The sequence below is a fragment of the Schistocerca nitens genome, chromosome 2 (assembly GCF_023898315.1).
Source record: "Schistocerca nitens isolate TAMUIC-IGC-003100 chromosome 2, iqSchNite1.1, whole genome shotgun sequence".
Taxonomy (NCBI): Eukaryota; Metazoa; Arthropoda; class Insecta; order Orthoptera; family Acrididae; genus Schistocerca; species Schistocerca nitens.
In genome coordinates this window covers 385,521,912-385,547,915 of record NC_064615.1, presented here as the reverse complement: position 1 = coordinate 385,547,915, position 26,004 = coordinate 385,521,912, and the positions used below count along the sequence as shown (strand labels likewise).

Genomic DNA, 26,004 nt, shown 5'->3' with positions numbered 1-26,004 from the left:
ATAAATGAACACAAAAACACAGAAACTCTTACACAAATAGGATGGGCAATTTCTTCCATTACAAAAAATTGACATACAGCACAAACAAAACAAATAAATGAACACAGAAAAACAGACAAACTCTTACACAAATAGCATGGGCAATTTCTTCCATCACAAAAAGCTTGACACACTGCTGCAGCTGCCAAAATCCCTCTTTATCCATAGTAAAAATTACATGGATCCTAAAATAACTTAATTATTTTCACCTTCTTCTTGTCTTCTTTCTCAATGTCTGACAGTGACATTATTGTTCAAGTGGTAATACAATAGACATTTTTCCCCCAAGAATGTTAACACATTGCAAAGACAGTTATTCCACTGGTGGCTCTTTTTCAACTAACTGTTTTTCTGTACAGTAGCAATCAAGCCATTAGAAATCAAACTCTTACAGCACCAATTAATATAAAGATGGATTTGTCCTAGTATTTCCAAATGGTACAATACCTGCCTATCCCCAAAATGGCTGAGTGGAGTAAGAAATAATTTGTACATGGCCAAACCACACACATACAAGGCTAGTATATTCTCTTGTTTTGACAAACAAATTTTGAAGATAGTATGATGCTTCCACTAGTAGATGTGAGAAGCCTACATGTACCACACCCCATGTACCTGCATGCAATCTCCTGCAGGATACTATTTCCTAAGACAGAGCACAGCAGCGGAGACTGTTTTTAAAGGAGGGAAGGGGGGAGGGAGAAATGCAAGAGACATTGGGCAAGGGAAGAATTGAAGTGGGAGTTGGGAGTTTGGCTAATAAAATGAATAAGAATGGGTGGGGGCACAAAAGGGTGGTGGCCAAGTGAGTGGTGGGGAAAACAGAGCTGAGAGAGGGACTGCCCACGGAATGAAGGAAAGGATATAGATTTCATGATAAAGGGCCCGAACAGAGTGGCAGAAGGCAGGGTCAGCGTGAGTGGCAACCTGTTGGAGAGGTCAAGTGCAAACGGCAACATGAGGGGTGGCAGCGGTACTGGGGGAGAGCAGCGGTGGTGGAGTTATGGGGAGATCAGCAGGAAGGGCTAGGGGAGAGCAGAGGGGGGGGGGGGGGGGTGGAGGAGAGCAGTGGGGACAGTGGGGGAATCAATAAGAGATCCATGAACAAACGAGAGGGGAGCAAGGATAAGGGGCAGTGCAAAGAGGTGGCTGACAGGGAGCAGAGAGCGGAGTATGCAGGGTGAAGGGGGCAAGGAATTTGTGAGGGCGGGGCAGGTGCGACCAAGGGGGCAAGGCATTCGTGAGGGCAGGTGAGGCCAGGGGGCAACGCATTCGTGAGGGCGGGGAAGATGCGATGAAGGGGTGAGGCATTCGTGAGGGTGGGGAAGGTGCGACGAAGGGGGTAAGGCATTCGTGAGGGTGGGAAGGGAAGATGAGTTGCCAGAGGCATAGGGCAGAGGGGAGGCACTGAGCGAGCGGAAGTCGACCAGCCACGGGCTAAGGGGATGTGCCGCGAGCAGACTTTTTTTATTTTTATTTATTTGATTAAGTAATGTACGGTGGGTTGGAGGAGGAGGAGGAGGAGGTTAGTGTTTAACGTCCCGTCGACAACGAGGTCATTAGAGACGGAGCGCAAGCTCGTGTTAGGGAAGGATGGGGAAGGAAATCTGCCGTGCCCTTTCAAAGGAACCATCCAGGCATTTGCCTGAAACGATTTAGGGAAATCACGGAAAACCTAAATCAGGATGGCTGGAGACGGGATTGAACCGTCGTCCTCCCGAATTGAGGTTGGATGCTTCTGAATCTAATAGCAAAGACTTCTCATTGTTACAGTCTGTTTGGTATAAAGTTGTTAATGCCTTTTTCTAAATAATATACAGAACATAATATATAAAGATTTCTCTGAGGTTACAGCGAATTGAATGCGTAACAATTGTTAAAATGGTTTCATATATGTTGTTACTACCTAGTTGATAAGAATATAATTTACACAATGCAAATGTCAAAGAAAAGTAATAAAAAAAGAAAATGTAACACAATGAGTGTGGTTAGGAATAATTTGTAAAATAAAGAGAAAATATTGGTTAGTAATGGCCTATTTCTATCTATTTCAGATGAGAAGTTCTCGGTACAACCTCGAGCTATTCTCATCTGAAATTGTTTGCGCTAATGTATTTTTACACAGATCTTACAGATTTAATGCTGTTTGAGCACTTCATACATGGAATACATAAATTATAGCTTCACATGAGAAATACACTTATGTTTGTAACTTGTTAGTTGAAATAGTTTGTGTCTGTAAGTAGTGGTTTATCTTTTAGTGAAGTCAAAGTAGATACTCCGTGCGAATTGGTATGGGTGGAGGTTATACTTAACAGCCAAACTACGTTAATAATTGGCTTCTTCTACCGACTCCCAGACTCCGATGATATAGTTGATGAACAGTTCAGAGAAAATTTGAGTCTCGTAACAAATAAATACCCCACTCATATGGTTATAGTTGGTGGGGACTTCAACCTTCCCTCGATATGTTGGCAAAAATACTTGTTCAAAACCGGTGGTAGGCAGAAAACATCTTCCGAGATTGTCCTAAATGCTTTCTCTGAAAATTATTTCGAGCAGTTAGTCCACGAACCCACGCAAATTGTAAATGGTTGCAAAAACACACTTGACCTCTTAGCCACAAACAATCCAGAGCTAATAGAGAGCATCATGACTGATACAGGAATTAGTGATCACAAGGTCATTGTAACTATGCTCAATACCGTTTCTTCCAAATCCACCAGAAACAAACGCAAAGTAATTTTATTTAAAAAAGCAGATAAAGTGTCACTAGAAGCCGTCCTAAGAGAGAATCTCAATTCCTTCCGAACTGACTATGCAAATGTAGACGAAATGTGGCTCAAATTCAAAGATATAGTAGCAACAGCAATTGAGAGATTCATACCTCATAAATTGGTAAGAGATGGAACTGATCCTCCATGGTACACAAAACAGCTCCGAACGCTGTTGCAGAGGCAATGGAAAAAAGCATGCGAAGTACAGAAGAACGCGAAATCCCGAAGATTGGCTAAAATTTACAGACGCGCGAAATTTGGCACGGACTTCAACGCGAGATGCCTTTAATGGGTTCCACAACGAAACATTGTCTCGAAATTTGGTAGAAAATCCGAAGAAATTCTGGTCGTATGCAAAGTACACAAGCGGCAAGACGCACTCAATACCTTCGCTGCGCCAGTGCTGATGGTACTGTTACCGACGACTGTGCCGCTAAAGCGGAGTTATTGAACGCAGTTTTCCGAAATTCCTTCACGAGGAAAGACGAATGGAATATTCCAGAATTTGAAACACGAACAGCTGCTAGCATGAGTTTCTTAGAAGTAGATACCTTAGGGGTTGCGAAGCAACTCAAATAGCTTCATACGGGCAAGTCTTCAGGCCCAGATTGTATACCGATTAAGTTCCTTTCAGATTACGCTAATAAAATAGCTCCATACTTAGCAATCATATACAACCGCTCGCTCACCGATAGATCTGTACCTAAAGATTTGGAAAATTGCGCAGGTCGCACCAGTGTTTAAGAAGGGTAGTAGGAGCAATCCATCGAACTACAGACCTATATCATTGATGTCGGTTTGTAGTAGGGTTTTTGAGCATCTACTGTATTCAAACATTATGAATCACCTTGAAGGGAACGATCTATTGATACGTAATCAGCATGGTTTCAGAAAACATCGTTCTTGTGCAACGCAGCTAGCTCTTTATTCGCACGAAGTAATGGCCGCTATCGACAGCGGATCTCAGGTTGATTCCGTATTTCTGGATTTCCGGAAAGCTTTTGACACCGTTCCTCACAAGCGACTTCTAATCAAGCTGCGGGCCTATGGGATATCGTCTCAGTTGTGCGACTGGATTCGTGATTTCCTGTCAGGAAGGTCGCAGTTCGTAGTAACAGACAGCAAATCATCGAGTAAAACTGAAGTGATATCAGGTGTTCCCCAGGGAAGCGTCCTGGGACCTCTGCTGTTCCTGATCTATATAAATGACCTGGGTGACAATCTGAGCAGTTCTCTTAGGTTTTTCGCAGATGATGCTGTAATTTACCATCTAGTAAGGTCATCCGAAGACCAGTATCAGTTGCAAACCGATTTAGAAAAGATTGCTGTATAGTGTGGCAGTTGACGCTAAATAACGAAAAGTATGAGGTGATCCACATGAGTTCCAAAAGAAATCCGTTGGAATTCGATTACTCGATAAATAGTACAATTCTCAAGGCTGTCAATTCAACTATGCAACAAGTCCACTAAAGAGACAGCTTACACTAAACTCGTTCGTCCTCTGTTAGAATATTGCTGCGCGGTGTGGGATCCTTACCAGGTGGGATTGACGGAGGACATCGAAAGAGTGGAAAAAAGGGCAGCTCGTTTTGTATTATCACGTAATAGGGGAGAGAGTGTGGCAGATGTGATACGCGAGTTGGGATGGAAATCAGTAAAGCAAAGACGTTTTTCGTCGCGGCGAGATCTATTTACGAAATTTCAGTCACCAACTTTCTCTTCCGAATGCGAAAATATTTTGTTGAGCCCAACTTACATAGGTAGGAATGATCATCAAAATAAAGTAAGAGAAATCAGAGCTCGAACAGGAACGTTTAGGTGTTCGTTTTTCACGCGCGCTGTTCGGGAGTGGAATGGTAGAGAGATAGTATGATTGTGGTTCGATGAACCCTCTGCCAAGCACTTAAATGTGAATTGCAGAGTAGTCATGTAGATGTAGACAGAATATAGTTCATTGCTACTTGGATGCATTATTCCGTAAATATCTTAATACATTTCTGATATACGAAATTCATTGATTATAGCTTTGAATAGAGACGAGAATATACTTCTGTCTGCACATAATAAGACGAGCAATACATTACTGCTTGTGTGCAGTATACTTTAAACACTATGCAGGATCCCATTGGGGACGTACCGCGGAGGGGATGGTTTGGATACATGTCTGCCTATTACACATTACGACCCTCTTCAACTTTCGGCGGTCTGTCTGTCAACAGACGAGGTCAGCCTGTACTTGATTGTGCTGGGAGTGTGCAAATCTCGCGTACAGACGTATGACGTAAGTGACACCGTATCACCTGACTACGTTCGAAATCCGCGAGTTCCGCGGAGCGCCCCATTCTGCTCTCTCACGATGTCTAACGGCTACTGAGGTCGCTGATATGGAGTACCTGGCGGTAGGTGCAGCACAATGCAGCTAATGTGAAAAACGTATGTTTTTGGGGGTGTCCGGATACTTTTGATCACAAAGTGTACTTTCCTTTGGGTGAAACCAGTCCGTGGGAGCAAGCGAATGATAACAGTCGACGCGGTCAGGCGCATTCAGTCATGTGGGGAAACACTCAATCGTCTTGCCATTGTTACGTAATTATTGCTGACGTGTTACATAACTATTGTTGACGGCATCCTGTTATTGTCTGTCGTAAGAGTTCCTGCCGTTCCGAGATTCAATTGTTATTGTAAGCCAATAAGTAGCCCTTCAATTTTCCGTCCATGTTTATCAATCGGTATTCAAAAGTGTACTTTGTGTCTGCATCAAAATTCCGAAACGCTCAGTAGCGTGGGCATTGAGTAAAACATGTGATGGAATAAATAACAGATGATACCGTTTGTGCAAGGATGATTCATATTCTGAAACGGTATTAATGAATGAAATTCAAATAAAATTAACGAATGATGACAAATACTTCTCGCAAAAAAATACTTGTGGCAAGAGACAATATAGGCTTAAAAATCAAGTGATTAAGTCACTAAACAATTTTTAAAAAAATGTATTTTACTAGTTTTCTCTTCAGGGTCACCTCAGCATTTGCCAAAATAGTTTTATCGGTGACGGATGCAAATCAACGTAATGAGACACACAGGGCTTCAATAAATCTAAGGAGAAGAGTAACTGCTCCTTTATTTCAATGAAAATTTATAATAGGGACCAGTTTATAATCTTTAAAACCAAAAATCTATATTGAATGCAAGAAGAATGTAACTAAAAGCCACTGCATGTTACACACTGATGATCGGATTCTAAGGGCATAACATGCTGATGACATTCTGTTTGCAAGTACCTTTGTGTTCAAATGGTTCTGAGCACTATGGGACTTAACATCTATGGTCACCAGTCCCCTAGAACTCAGAACTACTTAAACCTAACTAACCTAAGGACATCACACAACACCCAGTCATCACGAGGCAGAGAAATTCCCTCACCCCGCCGGGAATCGAACCCGGGAACCAGGGCGTGGGAAGCGAGAACGCTACCGCACGACCACGAGCTGCGGACCAAGTACCTTTGTTCACCCCACTTCAACTGAGAACCAATGTTCATTTCTAGAAATTTTGCATTTGTTACACATTCTATAGAGGCGCCATCTACATATAATTTAACACTGTCATTTTCACTCTTCTAACACTGTCATTTTCACTCTTCTAACTGAAATTTATGGCATTAGTTTTCTTTATGTTCAATGTCACTTTATTGCTTATTGACCAATTGTAAACTTCTCTGAGAGCATCATTTGCTTTCTCTGGAAGGAATTCTCTCGTTTTCTCAGTGACTATGATATTGCTGTCATCAGCGAAGAGAATTTTTTCACCACGAGTGACACTAGTGGGAAAGTCATGGAGGTATATCAGGAACAGTATTGGTCCTAATATGCTACCTTGCAGAACCCCTATATTAATGTATTTTGGTTCTGATAAGTGTTTTACTAAACATTTAGATGTATTTGAAGTATGTGTTATCTCTACTCTTTGTGCCCTATCTGCTAGGTATGATCAAAACCAGTCATTAGCTATCCCTCTTATTCCTAATGCTTTCTCTAAGTCTACAAATGCTAGAAATGTAGGTTTGCCTTTCCTTAATCTTTCTTCTAAGATAAGTCGTAAGGTCAGTATTGCCTCACGTGTTCCAGTATTTCTACGGAATCCAAACTGATCTTCCCCGAGGTCAGCTTCTACTAGTTTTTCCATTCGTCTGTAAAGAATTCGTGTTAGTATTTTGCAGCTGTGGCTTATTAAACTGATTGTTCGGTAATTCTCACATCTGTCAACACCTGCTTTCTTCATCCTTACATTTGTCCTCTAGCCATCCCTGCTTAGCCATTTTGCACTTCCTGTCGGTCTCATTTTTGAGACGTTTGTATTCCTTTTTGCCTGCTTCATTTACTGCATTTTTATATTTTCTCCTTTCATCAATTAAATTCAATATTTCTTCTGTTACCCAAGGATTTCTACTAGTCCTCGTCTTTTTACCTACTTGATCGTCTGCTGCCTTCACTGCTTCATCCCTCAAAGCCACCCATTCTTCTTCTACTGTATTTCTTTCCCCCATTCCTGTCAGTTGTTCCCTTATGCTCTCCCTGAAACTCTGTACAACCTCTGGTTCTTTCAGTTTATCCAGGTCCCATCTCCTTAAATTCCCACCTTTTTGCAGTTTCTTCAGTTTTAATCTACAGGTCATAACCAATAGATTGTGGTCAGAGTCCACATCTGCCCCTGGAAATGTCTTACAATTTAAAACCTGGTTCCTAAATCTCTGTCTTACCATTATATAATCTATCTGAAACCTTCTGGTATCTCCAGGGTTCTTCCATGTATACAACCTTCTATCATGGTTCTTAAACCAAGTGTTAGCTATGATTAAGTTGTGCTCTGTGCAAAATTCTACCAGGCGGCTTCCTCTTTCATTTCTTAGCCCCAATCCATATTCACCTACTACGTTTCCTTCTCTCCCTTTTCCTACACTCGAATTCCAGTCACCCAGTAAATTTTCGTCTCCCTTCACTACCTGAATAATTTCTTTTATTTCATCATACATTTCTTCAATTTCTTCGTCATCTGCAGAGCTAGTTGGCATATAAACTTGTACTACTGTAGTAGTTGTGGGCTTCGTATCTATCTTGGCCACAATAATGCGTTCACTAAGCTGTTTGTAGTAGCTTACCCGCTTTCCTATTTTCCTATTCGTTATTAAACCTACTCCTGCATTACCCCTATTTGACTTTGTGTTTATAACCCTGTATTCACCTGACCAGAAGTCTTGTTCCTCCTGCCACCGAACTTCACTAATTCCCACTATATCTAACTTTAACGTATCCATTTCCCTTTTCAAATTTTCTAACCTCCCTGCCCGATTAAGAGACCTGACATTCCACGCTCCGATCCGTAGAACGCCAGTTTTCTTTCTCCTGATAACGACATCCTCTGGAGTAGTCCCCGCCCGGAGATCCGAATGGGGGACTATTTTACCTCCGGAATATTTTACCCAAGAGGACGCCATCATCATTTAATCATACAGTAAAGCTGCATGCCCTCGGGAAAAATTACGGCCGTAGTTTCCCCTTGCTTTCAGCCGTTCGCAGTACCAGCACAGCAAGGCCGTTTTGGTTATTGTTACAAGGCCAGATCAGTCAATCATCCAGACTGTTGCCCTTGCAACTACTGAAAAGGCTGCTGCCCCTCTTCAGGAACCACACGTTTGTCTGGCCTCTCAACAGATACCCCTCCGTTGTGGTTGTACCTACGGTAGCTATCTGTATCGCTGAGGCACGCAAGCCTCCCCACCAACGGCAAGGTCCATGGTTCATGGGGGGGGGACAAGGTACCTAAATTTCATATAAAATTTACTGTATAACAATATCTCTTTAATTTAAGTACCACATAGGTGTCGTTTGTAATATTGAGAAATATTCCATCTTTCGCGACTGTAATAAAAGTTTTATTTACACCGGGCGCGTTTGGCTTTATTTTAAAGCACTTCAATCAGTCAAAGGAAGTGGGGGGAAGGTATCAGTCAAGAAGATGTGTAAAAATCTAATTTTTGGGCCAAATAGTTTTTGTGGAATCGAATGATAAGTGTGTCAAAGCAGTCGGAAACACCATGTGTCAGCACAGGCGAGCAGTGCAGTGACAAAATCGCGCACAGCGCGGAATGCGGGGAGCACGTCTCTGTAGCAGCGAAAGGGTTAATGCGGCCGTGGTGGCTTTACTTCATAAACTACGCGCTCCCCCCTAAACGTAAGCTTGCGAACTATACTATACTATGGCGCTGCTTCTCTTGGCGCGTGCGTCATGTGCAACTGGCAACACAGCAATCTCCCGCGTCTGGGCGGGCATGCGCGAGCCATCAAGATAAAAGAATTCAACTATAGCATAAGATACGTATTACAGAATGGCATTTCAAATAACAACTACTTGCGATTGCTATCGTTTCCTTGAAGGTCATTTTTAATTAATAATGGGCAACATCCGTGAAGAGAACCGGTGAAATCGCAAGGTCCAAATTCGCTGTATTCATGACATTTCTGCGTATTACTAACCCATTTTGCAATGCTGTGTCAGCATGATATAATAAAACAGATGTGGCAACAGGATCAATTGCCGCAGAAAACTTAAAATAGCTGTGACTATTTCTTCTGTACCTAGAACAAACGAATCAGCAACATCTGAGCTGGGACACTTGTTGCAAAGAAGTGAAACTCTTTTGCATTTACCTCTTCAAAGTTTTAAGCCCAGTTCATTAAAAATATCGAATGTAAATTATTAAGATGCCTATGAAACATATGTAGATTATCCACAGTACGAGGGGAATTCAGTAAGCGATGCAACACTTTTTTTTTCCTCGGTCAATTTCGGTTAAAAACGTGCGGAATTTGAGGCGTGGAATATTCCAGCTGCAGCTCCTATAATTTCTTGAAGTTCCGATAGGTGGCTCTATACGTCTCTGTTGGTAGTGGGGGTACTCAAAAGTCACTACGTTTATGTGCGAAACATCTTCCGGAAGACGAAAACCGAGTTTCGGAAACCATTTTTCGCTGTCGCGTTTATATATGAAGACCTGAAGCCGATTTGTTGGCCTAGCTAAATATGGCGTCTGAGAAACAGCTGTTACAGTTTGTGATTTAGTCAGCACAATCGCTATTTATCTTCAATTAGACGAGGTGTAAACCGCTTCAGTCTAATATTTCTACTTATCCTCCACTGTAAAAAGAAGGCATTCCGTCCATATTAGCCGGAAATTTATAAAAGCAGACCTGACAGACGAAGCAAGTTTCAAAGCCGGTTGCATTTACATCGGAGGGAAAATCAGTTGTGGAATAGGAAAACCGGTAACCAGAAGTGGATTTCCAGAATCGATTTTGAAGTTTTTACATGGCCAGTTTTGGGAGCCCCACGTAAACGAGTTGACTGTGTGCCCAAAGAGTCCCTCGCAGCATAACAGACCAGAAAAGGACTAATTGTGCGGAATCGCTTGGGGGTTACAAGGCTGATCGTGACAATTTTAATCGAACATCGTCACAGGCGACGAAAAATTGGTTCATCACTTCGAACCGGAAACAAAAAGGCACACCACCTCTCTTCCGAAGGGAAAGTTCAAAGCCATATTCTCAGCCGGTGAAGTCATGGCGACGGTCTTCTGGGAGAATTATTATTATTGTTGTTATTATTATTATTATTTCTTTCCTTTCTCAGACCTTAGGTCTGGTTCGAAATGAAAGTGACGCGGACCTTGATCAAGCGTGACTTCCTTTTAACTGTACGGTATATGTTACATTGCATTTAGGAACTTTCGGGTAATTGAACATGTATCAATAATTACGGATTTCTGTAGTTGTATATATGTGTTTGGATGTAGCTGTATTGCATTGATGTACTGGTGGATATTGTGTGGTATGACTCCTGTAGTTGATAGTATAATTGGTATGATGTCAACTTTATCCTGATGCCACGTGTCTTTGACTTCCTCAGCCAGTGGGATGTATTTTTCAATTTTTTCTCCTGTTTTCTTTTGTATATTTGTTGTATTGGGTATGGATATTTCGATTAGTTGTGTTAATTTCTTCTTTTTATTGGTGAGTATGATGTCAGGTTTGTTATGTGGCGTTGTTTTATCTGTTATAATGGTTCTGTTCCAGTATAATTTGTATTCATCATTCTCCAGTACATTTTGTGGTGCATACTTGTATGTAGGAACTTGTTGTTTTAAAAGTTTATGTTGTAAGGCAAGCTGTTGATGTATTATTTTTGCGACATTGTCATGTCTTCTGGGGTATTCTGTATTTGCTAGTATTGTACATCCGCTTGTGATGTGATCTACTGTTTCTATTTGTTGTTTACAAAGTCTGCATTTATCTGTTGTGGTATTGGGATCTTTAATAATATGCTTGCTGTAATACCTGGTGTTTATTGTTTGATCCTGTATTGCAATCATGAATCCTTCTGTCTCACTGTATATATTGCCTTTTCTTAGCCATGTGTTGGATGCGTCTTGATCGATGTGTGGCTGTGTTAGATGATACGGGTGCTTGCCATGAAGTGTTTTCTTTTTCCAATTTACTTTCTTCGTATCTGTTGATGTTATGTGGTCTAACGGGTTGTAGAGGTGGTTATGAAATTGTAGTGGTGTAGCCGATGTATTTATATGAGTGATTGCTTTGTGTATTTTGCTAGTTTCTGCTCGTTCTATAAAGAATTTTCTTAAATTGTCTACCTGTCCATAATGTAGGTTTTTTATATCGATAAATCCCCTTCCTCCTTCCTTTCTGCTTAATGTGAATCTTTCTGTTGCTGAATGTATGTGATGTATTCTATATTTATGGCATTGTGATCGTGTAAGTGTATTGAGTGCTTCTAGGTCTGTGTTACTCCATTTCACTATTCCAAATGAGTAGGTCAATATTGGTATGGCATAAGTATTTATAGCTTTGGTCTTGTTTCTTGCTGTCAATTCTGTTTTCAGTATTTTTGTTAGTCTTTGTCTATATTTTTCTTTTAGTTCTTCTTTAATATTTGTATTATCTATTCCTATTTTTTGTCTGTATCCTAGATATTTATAGGCATCCGTTTTTTCCATCGCTTCTATGCAGTCGCTGTGGTTATCCAATATGTAATCTTCTTGTTTAGTGTGTTTTCCCTTGACTATGCTATTTTTCTTACATTTGTCTGTTCCAAAAGCCATATTTATATCATTGCTGAATACTTCTGTTATCTTTAGTAATTGGTTGAGTTGTTGATTTGTTGCTGCCAGTAGTTTTAGATCATCCATGTATAGCAAATGTGTTATTTTGTGTGGGTATGTTCCAGTAATATTGTATCCATAATTTGTATTATTTAGCATGTTGGATAGTGGGTTCAGAGCAAGACAGAACCAGAAAGGACTTAATGAGCCTCCTTGGTATATTCCACGCTTAATCTGTATTGGCTGTGATGTGATATTATTTGAATTTGTTTGGATATTAAGTGTGGTTTTCCAATTTCTCATTACTATGTTTAGGAACTGTATCAATTTAGGATCTACTTTGTATATTTCCAATATTTGTAGTAACCATGAGTGGGGTACACTATCAAAAGCTTTTTGGTAATCAATGTATGCGTAGTGTAGCGACCTTTGTTTAGTTTTATCTTGATATGTCACCTCTGCATCTATTATCAGTTGCTCTTTACATCCTCGTGCTCCTTTGCAACAGCCTTTTTGTTCATTTATAATTTTGTTCTGTGTTGTATGTGTCATTAATTTCTGTTTGATGATTGAAGTTAATATTTTGTATATTGTTGGTAGGCATGTTATGGGGCGATATTTAGCTGGGTTCGCTGTGTCTGCTTGATCTTTAGGTTTCAGATAAGTTATTCCATGTGTAAGTGTATCAGGGAATGTGTATGGGTCTGCAATGTAACTGTTAAATAATTTAGTTAGATGTGAATGTGTTGAGGTGAACTTCTTTAACCAGAAATTTGCTATTTTATCATTTCCAGCGGCTTTCCAATTGTGAGTAGAATTAATTGCTTGGGTGACTTCATGTTGCAAAATTATCACTTCAGGCATTTGTGGTATCATCTTGTATGTGTCTGTTTCTGCTTGTATCCACCGTGCATGCCTGTTATGTTGTACCGGGTTAGACCATATGCCGCTCCAGAAGTGTTCCATGTCTGTTATGTTTGGTGGATTGTTTATTTTAATGTGTGTGTTATCTATTGTCTGGTAAAATTTCTTTTGGTTTGTGTTGAATGTTTGGTTTTGTTTCCTTCTATTTTCACTTTTTTTGTATCTTCTGAGTCGTTTGGCTAATGCTTGTAATTTCTGCTTCTTTTCGTCTAATTGCTCTGTCGCTTCTTGTTGGGAGATTTTACCTAACCTTTTTCGTTTTTTTTCCGAGATTTCATTTCTTATAAATTGTGTTAGCTGTCCGATGTCTTTTCTCAGTTTTTCTATTCTGATCTGTAGCCTGTGTTGCCATGCTGGTTTTGTGGGTTTCTTCTGTGTGTTGGTTGGTTCTGATCTCTGCCTAGTGTGTATATTTAGTGTAGTGAGTGCTCCTATATAAACCAGTAGTTGTAACTCTTCCATAGTTGTGTTTTCACTTATTTTGTTGTGTATGATTGTGTTGATAGTTTTTATTGTTGTTTCGACTTGTGGGTTATTTGGTGGTCTATGCAAGAATGGTCTTATGTCTGTATTTGTGTCTTTGTATTCTATATATGTCAGCTGAAATTTTTCTTCTATATCTAACATGTGTGTCACTTCGTGTTCTATTTGTGCTTGTTCTGGTGGCTGTCTTAAGATTTCCTTTTCCTCTGATTGTTTAATTGGTGCGTGTTGTTCTTTGTTTGTTTGCTCTGGGATGTTTGAGTCCATTACTGTATTTTCTTCTTCTTCTGATTGCACATTATTTTGTTCCAGTATTTGTTGTACTTGTTGTTTGATGTTTTCTAATTCTGACTGGGGTATCCTGTTATTTTTGATTATTACACGGATCTGATCAGCTAGTCTTTGTTCTGTTAAAAATTTTAATTCTGGGTATCTGGTAATAAATGTTGTGTATACTTGTGATCTGTATCCAGTTGTGTTGGTTCCTAGGTTTGTTGCTTGGTAATAACAGAACATGAGGTGTCGATTAACTTCATCTGACCATCTCATCCTCTGTCTTTGTTTTCCTTCTAGGGTGGTTGCAGGAAGCATATCCTGCAAAACACCTCTATTTGGATTTAAATCATTTTCCAGTTGGCTAGCAGTGTCGTTACCATTGTGGGCGGGCATAGGGTTCAAGCGTCGTCCCCGACCATGACGGCGCTTGTCCGAGGCTTCTTTAGTTCTGTCCTGAACCAACTAATCACACTAAAGGGGGGGTTAGCCCTATTAGTGGTTTGTTCTTTTCGTCGCCTTTTACGACTGGCAGAACATACCGGAGGCCTATTCTTTTCCCGGGCCTCCACGGGTATTATTATTATTATTATTATTATTATTATTGGTTTGCGGGGCGCTCAACTGCGCGGTCATCAGAGCCCGTACATATTCCCAATCCGTATACAGTCCAATTTAGCCACTTTCATGAATGATGATGACAACACAAACACCCAGTCCCGAGGCAGAGAAAATCCCCAACCCGGCCGGGAATCGAACCCAGGACCTCGTAATCCAGTGATAGGTAGCAACGCGAGCCACTAGACTACGAGCTGCGGACGAGATTTCTGGGACTCTGAAGGGTTTATTCTGGTTAATGTCCTTTCTCAAGGTGCAATTATCAACTCTGAAGTATACTGTGCTACCCTTAGGAAATTTAAGAAACGAATTTCAGCGTGTTCATCGCCACAAGAATCCAAACAACTTATGCCTCTCCATGACAACGCAAGTTCTCACACAAGCCTGCGCACCCGAGACGAGCTTCAAAACCTCATCACACTGTTCTTACTCGTACACCCTACAACCTGGATCTCACACCTTCCGACTTCCATCTATATGGCCCACTCTGCGGGAAGCAATAAATGGATGATGGGGAGGTGGTCCAAGCAGCAAGACGGCTGCAACGTCGACGACTAGAGTGGTACCATGGAGGCTTACAGGCCCTCCCTCTAAGGTGGCGTAAGGCCGTCGCACTAAACAGAGATTATGTTGAAAAACCGGATTTTGTAGCCAGAAGAGTGGAGACTAATATGGTTTATTGCCATCCTCGATAAAACCAACCTGCCTTCAGAAAAAGAATGTATTGCATTATTGATTGAATGCCCCCTCGTACTTTTGAACGAGGTCGGTCTGTATTAGCGATGTGATGACATTCATGATCTGCAGAGCGCTTCCGGGTAAGCATTCCGCCGTGCCACGTAGTCATCTGATTTTAGAGGCAATGGATGTTGGCGAAGAAAATTCTTTGCTGGCTAACTGAATGCTCACTGCACAAATATACCTACTCTATGAATAAGTCCCTCCATCCAAAGCTTCAGGTGATATCAAAAAGCCACCATGTACATTACGCTAACGAGACGAAAGTCGTGGGACAACGATATTCACACATACAGATGATGGTGGTAGTATCGCGTACACAAGGTATAAAAGAGTAGTGCATCGGCGGAGCTGTCATTCGTAATCAGGTGATTCATGTGACAAGGTTTCCGGCGTGATTATGGCCGTATATCGGGAATTACCAGACTTTGATTGCTAAATGGTCGTTGGAGCTAGACAGTCTTCACTTAACAGAGAGCTGCGGCGTTTGCGCAACTTGTCAGTGCTAATAGACAAGCAACACTGCGTGAAATAACCGCAGAAACCAATGTGAGACGTACGTGGAAAGTACCCGTTAGGACAGTGCGACGAAATTCGGTGTTAATGGGCTGTGGCAGCAGACGACTGACGCAAGTGCCTTTGCTAACAGCGCGACATCGCTTGCAGCGCCTGTCCTGGGAAACTGGAAAACTGTGGCCTGGTCAGATGAGTTCCGATTTCAGCTGGTAAGGCCTGATGGTAGGGTTCGACTGTGTCGCAGGCCCCTCGAAGCCATGGACCCAAGTTGCCAACAAGACACTGTGCAAGCTGTCAGTGACTTCATAATGGTGTGGGCTGTGTTTACATGAAATGGACTGGGTCTTCTGATCCTACTCGACTGATCATTAACTGGAAATGGTTATATTCGGCTACTTGGAGACCATTTGCAGCCATTCATGGACCTTACGTTACCAAACAACGATGGAATTTTTACGGACGACAGTGCGCCATGTCACCGGGTCACAGTTGTTAGCAGCTGATTCGAAGAACATACTGGACTATTCGAGTGAATGGTTTGGTGATCCAGATCGCCCGACATGAATCCCATCAATCATTTAACGGGCATAATTGAGAGGTCAGTTCGCGCACAAAATCCTCCTCTCTCCTCTACTCGCAAGTATGAACGGCTACAAACGCAGCATGGCTCTGTATTTCTGCAGGAACTTCCAATGACTTGTTGAGTTCATGCCCCGTCGAGCTGCTGCTCTATGAGGGTCGAAGGAGGTCGGACACGATATTAGGCGGTATCACATGACGTTTGTTACCTCAATATAATTTGATGTTATTTACACAAAACATGCTGAAAATGTTTACGGTGAACATTTATTTTTCACCACTTTTGTAATTTGCATTATCTACATCTCGACTGATATGCAAGAATTCTTCCAATCATATATTCTGACATGTAAAAAAATCAGATACTGTGAGTAATGTGTGATACAACCATGAGCATCATCATGTAAGTGAAACGATGCAACTCTGTATACACTTACTGTTCTTGCAGTTTCGCTGTTCTACTTGAAAGTTGTTAAGGCCGAAATGTAATAGACGATTTTGAAAATAAATGATCTGAACAAGCTAAGGTGACCAGTATGTCTATAAAAGACATAAAAACACTAAGATGTCACAGGTGATCCTTACATCGCACCGAAGATTAGCGAATATTTTTATGAAACAGTTCCTCCCAGGTACCTCACCAGAAACACACAGGTCTTGGATGGGCATCTTAACTGAAAGGAACAAACTGTCCACAACGTGCAGGCCACCGTTCTCTTGCCTGCACTCAACTGAAAATAAAAGAGCAATGCTTCTATCTAAAACTAAACAAAATCCAATTAAATCGTTGTTCCGGCCCAATCTGTACTACTGTGCAGTAGTCCCATGTTACACAAATAACAAAAACTCTACGACTCCAGCTACCTGTGAATGTTTGCTTAAAAACACGTCAGTCGTTTCTATATGTTCTGTTGGATTTGATACGGGAAAATAAGCAACGTTATTTTTCCCAAGGTCTGTTTTTTTCATCAATTTCTTAATTTGTCGGCACACCATCTGTGTGTTCAAAGGTCAAAGTTTCAGCGTGCGGAGTTCTTGACGACATAGTGTGGAAAATGCACGTTGAGGAGTCTTTCCGAAGGTGCAGAGCAATATCTAGCTTGTCCGACATTCTGAACGAGCTTTCGAACGTAGATCAATGAGATGGAGGGACACTACACAAGCTACATGACTTCACCTTTCTTCATTATAGGGTACGAGATGCCATATTGGCTTTTAGTTGAAGCCCATATGTATATAAACAGTGTCTACGCACCAGCAAATTGCGGATCTAAAACCCGTCGCTAATTGTGCGAGTTGTTGTAATAGAACGCCGGGAAACGTCGTATTGGCTCTTAACGGATTACTGAAACTTGTATATTATGGAAATATTCCGTTCCAAGGCAACGGCACATTAACGATCCCTCAAAAACGCATTGTCCTTGGTACAATTAAACGTTAATCAGTAACATATCTCCGACTGAAACTTTCAGTAAACGATAAGATGCAAGTTACAGTCGCATATTATTAATGATTGGTCTAGTGTAATGAGTAACGCAGAATTGTAAGATTAAAGCTTACGTGCCGCTAGTTCGCGGCTCATCATATCCAAATATTTTTTTACTCACCTTCGCCTTTTCTTGTAAGTTCTGGCACTTTCTTATTAGTTTAAGAGAGAGATACTCTATAATATTCGATGTTATGTAACTTTGTGAGGAATGAGTTGTATTGGCTTTATCTATAGCTTGCGATAAGACATTTCACATTTTCTTGTTTCATGTTTAGTATTTCACATGTAAAGATTCTGCTACTGAATAGGAACAGATCTCAAGTAAGAATGACCTCAGGATTTTACTAAAAAGTGAGAATGATGAAATAAGTTTTAAGTTATGTGGATAACTACTGTAAATTTGCATCGCACTATTTGTAATGGAACTTATATCAGCAGATGTCCTTAGTGACTGAACATGGTATTTTTCTTTTTGCCTTGTAATATGTTCATGGATATTAAATAGGCGTGTTCACTGCACATGTAACTACTGTATTGATGTTCATTCTGTGGCTCAATTGTTTTATGGCTGCAAAGCATGTTTCCTACCTGTCTGCTATAGCTTTCGGTGATTTTATAGTCACCTACACGCAGTCCGATAGATCTTGACGATGACATCACTTAAAATCTAATTATACCCAACATTGTTGTACTTGACAATGGCCTAAGGCCGGAATAATGATAGTAACATAAAATAATGAAGTTTGTACAGTCAAATGCCAGAAATATCATTCAAACGTACTTCTGATATCTTTTCGATGTTTTGATTAATTTCATCGTTACTACGTAATTTCACAACATTCCATGATTTGTAATTTCACAACATTCCGTGATTTGTAGCGGGCCTAATATTTTCCTAATGCTTCGAATTTGTGGTATTTCTAATATATCTAAATTACAGTATTGTTATGTCTTATTGCTACATTTTTAGACAGGCATCCTCTGTTGTAAAAGGCTTTGGCTATACCAATGCTCTTCCCATTTTATTTATCCTTTCCTCTACAGCAATTTCTTCCATACCATTTTCTTGGGTTATCTCCCCACGATATTTAAATTTTAAACATGTCAATTTGGATTTACCTGTTTTCAGAAATTTCGGTGCATTTTTAATGGCTCTGAGCACTATGGGAATATCTGTGGTCATCAGTCCCCTAGAACTTAGAACTACTTAAACCTAACTAACCTAAGGACACCACACGCAGCCACGCCCGAGGCAGGATTCGAACCTGCGACCGTAGCGCTCGCGCGGTTCGGGACTGAGCGCCTAAAACCGCTAGACCACCGCGGTCGGCGCATTTTTAATGTTTGTTAAAAAATTGTTTTTTCTGCATAAGTTCTTAAGCCGACCCTACTGGCTATTTCTTCTAAAATATTAATTTGTATTACAGCCAATGACATATTTGCAGAAATTATACCAAAGTTCTCTGCAAATGCGAGACACTTTACGCCAATATTTTTGATTCCTCTTCCCAACCCTATTGGTGAAAACGTATATTCACTCAATTTTTCATACCAAATTCTCACTACTCTTTCCAGATGACAAAAAGAATTCGTGACAGGCCATCACCTTGTCGCACAACCGCATTTATTTCGAAGGGATACATATTTCTCCCATAAATTTCAATTTAGATACTACGCCTGTAAGCGTTTCACAACTTAGATAGCTAATTTAGAATTACACCAAATTCTCAAATTATTTTATCTATAGTTTACCTGTCAACGGAGCGAAAAGCCTTTTTGAAATCAACAAACAGCACTACACTATCTTTTGAATTCAGCAATCTGTGGCAAATGACTGAGTTCACGTTAAATATATGTTCAGAACATGATCTGCCCTTCCTGCTCACGCCTTGATATTCACACATATGATTTCCGAAGTGTTGTTTCTAACTAGTGTAGTAAAATATTGGAAAGCAATGCAATCTATCTGTAGTTGTTAACCTCTAGTTTATTGTATGTCTTATGTAGTAGATGTATTAAGGCTATCTTCCACTCTCCCGGAATTTTTTTCTGTTTTCCAGATTTCTTCAGAGGTTAATTTCAGCTCATTTCTTTTATTTTTGGGAGAGCTCATTTCAAAGGTTTCGCTGTAAGTGAGTCTTTTCCATCAGCTTTATCGTTTTGTTAGGTTCTAATTACTTCAATTTCTTTGATAGTCGGAGGTAAATATTATTCCTGGTTTTCATGTGTTTCAGAATTCCAGCTTATGGATTGGCTCTGGACAATTACGAACCTAATCAAAATATTTTATAAGTATTTCGCCATTTTCAGCGTTCCTTACGCCGAGTTTGCCATTTTCCTTTATAAAACACATACTTGGGGTCTTGAACCAGCCCTCACATGTCTGATAAAATAAAAAATTTTCCTCAATTTCTGAAAGTTCCCTGTTTTCAAAATCTCTCTTCGTTATCTTCGATGTTTCCTTTATTTGCTATTTAAAATGCTCACACTGTTCGATTTTCTTGAGCATTTCCACTTTTACTATATTTTCGTCCTCTCTGTTAAAGCTTCTTCAGATGCTTCATTCCACCATATTTTATTTTTATTTTTGATTGACCCAAATGTTTTCTGTGCAGCATTATTACTGACTTCAGATAATTCTGACCAGTTGCCATGTTTATATTTCAATTTTAGAGAGGTAGTGATCAGAATCAAATTCACCATCCTCATTATTTTTACATTTATAATTTCCTTAGTGCTTTTTTCAGAAACAGCTACGTGATTAAGTGAAAATCTCTCAACATCAGGTTTGGAGATATCAATTTTCTTACTTTTCTTGAAAGCTTCCTGGAGAAGGTCGACGTAAATTTCAGGTGAAATATTTGACATTGACTTATCAGTCTCATACTTCGTTATTTTGTAGCTTGGGTAATACCTTACAGGGGAACCACCCCATCGCACCCCCCTCAGATTTAGTTATAAGTTGGCACGGTGGATAGGCCTTGAAACATTGAACACAGATCAATCGAGAAAACGGGAAGAAGTTGTGTGGAACTATGAAAAAAAATAAGCAAAATATACAAACTGAGTAGTCGATGCACAAGATAGGCAACATCAAGGATAGTGTGAGTTCAGCAGCGCCGTGGTCCCGTGGTTAGCGTGAGCAGCTGCGGAACGAGAGGTCTTTGGTTGAAGTCTTCCCTCGAGTGAAAAGTTTACTTTCTTTATTTTCGCGAAGTTATGATCTGTCCGTTCGTTCATTGACGTCTTTGTTCACTGTAATAAGTTTAGTGTCTGTGTTTTGCGACCGCACCGCAAAACCGTGCGATTAGTAGACGAAAGGACATGCCTCTCCAATGGGAACCGAAAACATTTGATCGCAAGGTCATGGGTCAACCGATTCCTCCACAGGAAAACACGTCTGATATATTCTGTACGACTCTGGTAACGGCATGTGCGTCACATGACAGGAATATGTTGTCGACCCATCTAACTTGTACAGTTGGCGAATGGGTAAAAAGATTTTTCTACCTTGCCCGATTTAGGTTTTCTTGTGGATGTGATGATCACTCCCAAAATAGTGATGAAAACATAAGAGTTTGTCACATAAAGTGAAAATAAAAAAATAAACTTTTCACTCGAGGGAAGACTTGAACCAAGGACCTCTAATTCCGCAGCTGCTTACGCTAACCACGGGACCACGGCGCTCCTGAGCTCACGGTGTCCTTGATATTGCCTATCTTGCGCATGGACTACTCAGTTTGTATATTTCGCTAATTTTTTTCATAGTTCCACACAACTTATTCCTGTTTTCTCAATTGATTTGTGTTCAGTTTTTCAAGGCCTATCCACCGTGCCAACTTATAACTAAATCTGATGGGGGGTGCGATGGGGAGGTTCCCTTGTTAGTTTGTTTCTAAACTTGTTTTCTCCACGTATTTGAGCACACAAGTCGTCCCAAAGTAGCGTGTTTATTTTCTCTATTTTGGATATCTCGGTTACTAAACGACCTCAAAATCATCAGCCCTCAGCTTCTAATATTATTTCTACGTTTTGCCCAACTAAAACGCGCGTTTAAAAGTCAAACTTGCCTTGATTTTTGTCTTTTAATCCTTTCAAAACCTCTGCATGAAATCTCTTTCGTCTTCCGTTCTTCTGACCACGACTCCAGACTTCTTTTTAAGCTTCTCCACAAATCTGTGCTGCTTTACTTGTGTTCTACAAACAAGATAATTTCTTGTAATTTCCTCTAGGATGTTTATGTACTGTAAATCTTCACTGTTTTCTTCCAACAAACTAATTTTGACTTTCAAATTAATACTGTTCAGTAGTGTCCTGGAGAGTCTATTCTCATCCATTTTGTAGACATGGGCCACAGAATTTCAAGCGTCTCTTTTGCACGGTGTTAGCGAACTCATTATTTACAGTTCTTGTACTAAGCACATGACAGAGTTATCTTTAAATATGTTTCGTCAGATATAATATCTAGATGTACAATAAATACATGATGAGTAAATAAATATGCTAAGGAACTAGAGATGTAAAAAGAACGTACAATAACGTACCATGAGCAAGATACAAAAATACCTTTCTGTTCCACACTGCAAAGTTTAAAGCCCTCAACTCTTGCAGCAAAACGTTGAACGGTAACCCGCACGCTATTTAACATGGCGACGTAATACGAAATGAGTATCAGGCTGTTCGGCGCATATAAATGCCCGTAAATGCCCGCCAACTAAGCAATCGTACTCCTGCAAATGACACGGAGGATTACGTTGAAGACATATAGCAGTTCTTAACGATTATGTCACATCTGAAAATTAAACTCATCACTTCTAACTTTAATGTTTTTAATTCAGCAGCGATAATATATTAATGAGATGAAACCACATGACTTCTTTCTTGCCAGTAAGCCTCCTTTCTTAGAACATTGTCGCAACTCACTGTCCCAGTGCCCTAGATCGTTCCTTTGCACTGAAAACAAACAACAAATGCTACGGCATAATAATATCTGTAGGGCGAACACTTTTCTCAGTTTATGGTTTACTGGCCCAGTCTTACGTTCAAGATCAATTTCAGCACCATTCTGGTTTACCAGGCCTAATGTAGCTGCTTCATCCATGACTGCGTCAATGTAAGATTTTGGATAGGCACTGTTTTAAGCATGTTTTGATATCATGAGTTGAAACAACAGCTTTCAGCAATGTTTGAAGTCTTAGTAACGCTCTATGCTGTTAATTTGTTAATTCTATAGAAGAAACGCAAGGTCGCGCGAACTGCGGAAGCGATAGCAATCTCAGTTCTGAACAGAAAGCTCCTCCTTCCGTGAACAGGAACGCTATCTTGAAAATGAAGGTGTAAAAGCGCACCGTAATTCTGCCACTGGGTCAAGGTCGACAGAATTGAAGCTAACAAGCCGGGAAGTGAACATGGTCGACGGCACACCGAGGTGGCGACATTCCGTTACGGGTAGAAATTCGCGCCCGCTACGGTTTGATCCTGAGCTCAGCATCCGAGGTAATGTTGGCACAGTCCCGGTAAGAAATGCTACAAGCGCACGCGTACGAACGGAGAAATGTTTACAACTGTTACCGTTTACTTATCAGTGTTTACAGTCGGTAACGCTCTCCCACGTTCAATACTCTTACAATTAGCAGAAATTCAGAATTGTGGTTTGATGTGTGTTACTTATTTTCTCGGTGTTTCTTGTTCAAAACGAATACACCAAAATGCGATAGCATAAACACAGATCTTTTGATATAAAAATCTCAATGCGTATTGCTCTCATGGTGGCAAATGTTTTAAGAATGGCTTCGGCAACGGAAATCTGTGGCCTGGATTGAATGCTTCCCCTGTTGTACGGACTGGACGAGATTACGAACATCCATTGAACGGTACACCTTGCATCAATGAAGCAACTTATTTTCATTTACCAGATGTAGAGCAGATTTTGCAAGGGCTGCTGTACGTTTACGAAATTCTTTTCGCATTGATTTCTATACCACGGTTTTTCAAGCTGTGTTTCGCGGAACTCTGACGTTGCGCAGGAAGTAAATAAGTGCTCCATGAAAAACTATTAATAACACGGCGTTCCTTTTTTTCGACATCTTTTCGTTATTTTTAAGACTTATTACGACTTCTTTGTTATTAGTTTGATGTATAACTGAAGTAATCACTGAATAAACAAGTTTCTAATTTTAAAAATTTTTTGTTAATTTTATTAACCTTAGAAATAATTCACAGAGTGTTTCGTCAGACGAAAAGTTTGGGGAAACCCTACTCCATACCCATATTTAACTGAAGTTCAGCATTTACTGAAGGAAGGAAGATTGGGTGTAACGTCCCGTCGACATCGAGGTCGTTAGAGAAGGAGCACAAGTTCGGATTGTGTCAAAGATGCGAAAGAAAACCATCGCGTCATTTGCCTGGTGCGATTCCGGGAAATCACCGAAAGATTAATCTTGGATGGCCGGTAGCGATTTGAACCGTCATCCTCCCGAATGCGAGTCCAGTGTGCTAACCACTGCGCCACCTCGTTCTGTTCCAGTATTTACTATCTTGGCAGTTAAACACAACAATTCTTTCTAATGCTTACAATAACAATTATTTCTAATGCTTACTTGTCGCTATCAGGAAGCTTACTTTTTTCGTTACTGAGTTTATCACACTATGATGTACTGACATGAATTCCGTATGCTGTTAATACACTAAATGAAGTAGGTCATTATAGTCCTACCAGATTAGCGACGGCTGTCACGGACGCAAAAACTAAGTGGACACTGCAAAATTTATTCTTGCTGGAAATCTATGTAGCAAGATGTGATTGTAGATTATCACTTCACATACATACAGGTACCTGAGAACATTTTCAGTGATGCTCTAGTTTAAGGGAACACAACAAGCGTCAGTGTATACAGATATATGAGAAAACGAGTTACGGAAATGAAACGTAGTGACTAGGATGTTCATTTAATTTTGTCTAGTCCTCCTACAAAGGCACAGCAAAGAATTAGAAGTGTGGAACGATGTTCGTTACTGACTTGTGATAGTAAAGGGTGCGGTGATTATGAACACAATAATTAATGCGAAAGTAGTATACTATACTACAGCTAGGCGTTTAATTCTGTTACCACACATAATAGGCAGATTAATTTTCATTATGTAATGGGATCAAAAAACGACAACTGAGTTGCAATGTGGCCTACAGCATGGTCTCGCATTACAACTTCAAGATGCTTTATGTTCACAGAGTCCGCCCCGATAGCTGAGTGGACAGTCTGCCTTTGGCAGGACAACAGAGCAGACGTGTCCGTGTTACCGCGTGCGGAGCGCGAGCTCGCCTTTGTTTACATTCTAGAGGCCGTTGCTAAACGCTGGCTTACCGTATACGATCCATGGCCAACCATTACCGTAAATCTACACTATGATTTACTTTCTGCAACCCAAAGCACTCGAGATGGAGCGTTTTCTGCGAGAGGAAGTGAAGATCCCGGCGACAAATATTATCGGCACACATTTGTCGATCGTGAGCAGCACGGTCTATGTTAAAATCATTAACGACGCGGCGTGCGAACGCATCCTACGTGAGACCAAACAGAGACTCCGCTTCTGTCATGCTGATGGCAATGTGGGGGCGGTAACCGTCGACCACGCAGGCTTAGGTATGCGCACGATACGCATTTTCGAATTGCCATTCGAACTTCCTGCTGAGGAAGACGTCGCGGCACTCCGACCATACGGCAGAGTCCATGGCCACACAGCGAAGAAGTGGACACAGTATCGGACCTATCCTGTCCTAAACGGGTCCGACAGGTCACCATTGATCTCCGATGCCACGTCCCGTCTTACTTACCGATCAGCGGATGCCGTGCAATAATTATATACGACGGCCAGCTTCGGACCTGTTCCGGGTGCGGCAAAGAAGGCAACCTTAGATCCGAATGCCTACACCGGCGCATTACGCAACTTCCAGCTGCCGAAGGACCACCCACGTCGCAACATACGGTGCTACCGGTGACCTAGACCGCTACTCTAGTTTCTCCTACCGCTTTGCAACGCCGCCCGGGCGCCACCAACGAGCCCGACCAGACACCGACGGAGAGCGCCTCGGACGGCCCGCCACCTCGGCCCGCCACCTCGGCCGGTCATCGACGCCGCTCCGACGATGCCGACGTAACCGGACGCTGATCCTGCCCTCGGCAACACGATGGAGATCGACTCGCTCATCGTCCCTACGGCGGCCTTCCTGCCAGAGCGACGCGACTCCCTTCCGTCGTCGAACACGGAGGGTCGCACAAGGAAACAAAGTCGCAAGCGAAGGCGCCGCGCCGTTTCCGGCCAAGAGGAGACATTGCAAGTCGAGGATGATGCAACCGTCGGCCAGCACAACACACCAGAACCCGCTACTGCTGACG

The 26,004-nt window shown here is 41.2% G+C and overlaps 1 protein-coding gene across 5 annotated transcripts in view; it reads right to left on the bottom strand.

Moving 5' to 3' along the window:
* LOC126236235 (prominin-like protein) overlaps window positions 1-26,004 on the bottom strand; it is a 572,733-nt gene that overhangs the window by 338,277 nt on the left and 208,452 nt on the right. The gene's annotated exons all lie outside the window — the stretch shown is intronic.